A 4,509-nucleotide genomic window follows, 5' to 3' on the forward strand; every position below is an offset into this window, starting at 1 on the left:
ACTATGTTTGACTTCACCATTGTACATTTTTTGAATGCCTAATATACCCTTAATTACATTTTTGACCTATACAATTATTTGTATACGGATTAAAACGTGAATTAATGATTCTTGAAAAGAGAAATAAGAATTAATATTCATATTGTGATTCGATCACAATATATATGATGTAATTTAACAAATATGTGGGGAATCAATAAATGTGCCTAATAGTTGTGCTAATATATGGAGAATAATTTACCTACAGCATAAAGAAATGTTATTTGCCTCAAAGTTATTTTACATATAAATATAGGTAAATTATTTTACACACATATATAATAATAATATTTTACATATAAATATAGGCAAATTATTTTACACGCACATATATAATAATAATAAAATGTGCCTTATATATTAATACATGTAAAATAATTTATCTGCAACATATAGAAATGTTATTTTATTCAAAGTTAATTACCTATATTTTACATATATATATAGGTAAATTACTTTACATAGACATACATATGGTAACAATAAAACGTGCCTAACATATGTACTAATACATGCAAATTAATTTACCTACAACATTAATTTACCTATATATTACATATAAATATAGGTAAATTATGTTACACACCCTAATAAAAATGTGATGAATATATATATATATATATATATATATATATATATATATATGTAATGGTTTACCTACAAAATATAAAAATATTACTTTATTTCAAATACGTATGATTATAAGTGGCTAAAAAAGCGTCAAGAGGAGTAATTAGAATTTAATGCCCATATTATGTGGGCATGATTGAATCCAAAATTGGAGGGTTGTGTGTGAGAAAACGATAGAAGGGTTGTGGCATATGTTGTAAATTATATGAAGTAATAGGTCATTTATTTTCTAATGTGGCAACATATTGGAATTTTGGGTTTATATTGGATGTTTAAAGGTAGGTGGGTTTTAATCTAAAAATTACGAGTTCTATTGGTCTTTTTGATAATTAGGTGGGCATTATGGTATCTATAAGTTAATCACGAGTGATTAACAACTAGCTAGCTGAGGTTTCTTTTTGTTTTGGAAGCATATCACGAGCACTCTCATGTATGGATATGCCCAATTGAGGTAGGGGCGATTCTTTGAAATTAATGACAGTCATAAGATTTTATACTGACTAGGGGACCCCAAGCTCTAAAACACTCCATTAGCGTCACTGCTAAAAATTAGGGGTTGCCTTACAATATTTTACCCAGCAAACGAAATTTCGGCAGATAAAAAAACTTTACTCGACGAAATTTAGTTGGTAGTCAAAACTGGTCAACATTTAGGGTTTCCCAAAATCTTTACGTAACGGAAGAAAGTCGTACGGCAAGGTGGAATCCATCGGGCAATGTTTTGGTGCCAAGGAGGAAACAATGCCGTGTAATGTCTGATTGCCTGACGTAACTGAGGTTTGTTGGCTAGATTAACGTCGTCCAATAGCCCAGTTCATCGGTCGACCGTCGAGTTTTTATTTCATTGGGCAAAGACCCACAATGGTGTTTAAAAAAATCCACTGGCAAAGTGTAACAATGAGGTGTCAAAGAAAATGCGGACACTTTTTAACTCGACAGTTTAACTATAAGGTTCCTCTTCTCATATTTATTCTTTGATTTTTTCACCAATACTCCCTTCTGCAATTTCAGCCACTGCCATGGAAGATGGAGAAGGATGGACTTTAGAAACTTTTGAGAGAGGGAGAAGATTTTCGCAGTCTGCAAAATTAATTTCAACAATCCAACTATCACACATATTTGTATATACTTTGAAATCTCAAACGCCAAATCACCAAAACCAAACGTTCAAAGATAGATAACAGAACGAAATCATTTGAGGGTTAGAAACAAAAAATCACAATTTAATAGTCGTTTTAGCTTGGATTTTGATTTTTTACAAAACAATCCTCAACCCTAGAAGAATACAATGAACAAATGATCATCAATTCAAAATATTTACTCTAATGGATACAACAAAACCTTACATTCTACTTAATGGAAGTAGAGAATAAACTCTAAATATTTTGAAATCTTTGTTTTGACGAGTCACGCATTCTACGAAACTAGTTTCCACGATACAACCGTCAAACATGTTTGTATATACTCCAAGATCTCATACGTGATAAACCACAAAAAAAAAAAAAATTGTTCAGAGATTAGGTAACAGGCTAGACGGATTCATTCGATGGTTAGAAATGAAAAATCACGATTTAACAGTCTTTTTTGCTCTGATAATGATGATATTTTTACAAATTAATCCTCAATTCTATGTAATGGAAGTATAACATAAACTCTAAGTGTTTTGGAATCCATTGTTTGAGACACGGATTCTAAGAAACTAGTTTTCACAATCCAACCATCAAACATGTTTGTACATACTCCGTGATCACATATGCCAAAAATCACTAAAAACAAAAGTTCGAAGATTAGGTAATTGGACAAAATCATTCAACGGTTAAAAGCGAAAAAACATGATTTAACGGTCGTTCTACCTCTGATTTTGATGATTTTTTATAAATACAATCTTCAACTCTAGAAGAATACAATGAATGAACTCGATCAATTTTTTCAGCTGGTCGCTTAATAAAATGGGCTAAAGTGGTTGCGATGGTTGTGCTAAGAAAAAACTCGCCTCTCCCCCAAAGAAAGTCGTTGCTACTGCGACCATCTCTCCCTAGATAACTTAGACCACTCCAACCCCAACAAATGCTACTGTCATAAAGGCGACTACCAAGGCAAGTGGGCACTGCTGCTGCACTAACAACGACAATCAAACGGCCTTGTCCCTCGACCAAGGCAACTGGCGCTGTCGCACAACCCTTAAAACAAGTGAAGAAAATGACTAAGAAAGGGGATCGTGAGATTCTTGTAGTTTCAAGCCAAGACACAAGAGCAACCATTCATGATGTCTCTTATCCTTCTATTGCCGAGGTATCTGTGGGGACACTACCAGATTTCCCGCCCCCAACTGCTGATCAAATGGCCACTATACAACCAATGACACAACCTGTCGACGTGGTTGATCAATCGGTACAAAACCCAACGGTCGAGGAACCTGTAATTTAACCTTCGGTAGATCCTCAACTTGACGCAGCCGTTATTGGCTTAGAGCTTGGTGCCATTCTGGTCGAGGCAGTTGCTGACTCGACTGTGGTAGCTCCCTTGTCTAATCCAAAGACCATTACACCGCCGTTCATTTTGGATAAAGAGGTATGAGAATGCCCTAGCACCCATCACATATATTTCAGTTGACTTTACTGAATTTTCTAACTTTGTTATCAAGACAGTAACAATGAGCCGAGTCTTCTGGTAAGACGCCCTTGGCCGAGTGGACAACCAAGTGTAGTTCCCTTGCCTCTGAATAAAGGTAAGGTTGTTGTATCCTATATGGCCAATCTAAGTCAGGGTGATATACACCTTCTGGTCGAGGCGACCAGCCATATCGATTCCGAGGTGGCCGTCGAAGGTCCAGCAGTTGAGCCGGCAGTTCTTGCCAAACCAGAAGCGACAGTAGAAACACCGGTTTACCCTTATGACTAAGATCTCGGCATCCCTACACAAGATGTCACCTCGTCTTTTGTAATTCTTTTCTTTTATTTCGAATGACTTTTGTCATATAAAGTTAAATCGAAGTAAAAACGTTAACTGTCAGGTGCCTAGTTGTTCATTTAATCAAAAATTCTATGTGCCAAAGGGCGTTGTTTATATTATGTGGCTGCCTCGGTGACCATCGAACATAGATAACCTTCATCGGTCGTATGAATTGAAGAGTTGTCTTAAACATTGGGCTTGGCTATTAAGCTCTTTAGGTTTGGCCAACAACCCAGAACATATGGCCGAAGTTACTTCTCTACAAGTCTAAGAACATTTCTCTTTCATCGTTCTCCTTTTAGATTTTCCTCATCTAACCTTTCTTTTGTTTGGCCTTCATGGGAAGTCAAACTCGACGCCTAACTCACCAACACATTTGAAATAGCCGGTCTTTCTGTTGCCCCGGCCGAGTCCAATGCTCTATCCAAACTACAAAACACTTTGTCTTTCTCAGCTTTGTAAGCTCTTCAAATGAAAAGCCTGGACTCCGTTGGAGAGCGTCTGAACAATCTTATAGCAGACGGTCTCATGAGTAATGAAAGTGTCATTCGCTTAATGACTATCTTGGAACGAACTTGGCTATATTTTGATATTTTCGAGAAAACTTTACAAGCTGACGAGGAACTGAAAGCTACAACGGCTGCCTATGAAGCTATCTTACAAGAGTTAGAGGCGATCAAAGCAAAGAAAGAGAAAATGGCAGATCTCGACCGTCAAAACGTTGAGCTTCAATCCCAAAGATCTACCATTGCGTTTGAGCTTGAGAGGGACTTCAAGGCAAATAAACCTTGGCTGGCAGAATATGCGACCAGCGTGAAGCAGATTCAAGCTCTGAAGGCTGACAAGAGGACTCGACAGGCCAAGATCACTTTGGGCGAAGTAAAGTGG

Source organism: Malus domestica, chromosome 15 (genome assembly GCF_042453785.1).
Source record: "Malus domestica chromosome 15, GDT2T_hap1".
NCBI classification, from domain to species: Eukaryota; Viridiplantae; Streptophyta; class Magnoliopsida; order Rosales; family Rosaceae; genus Malus; species Malus domestica.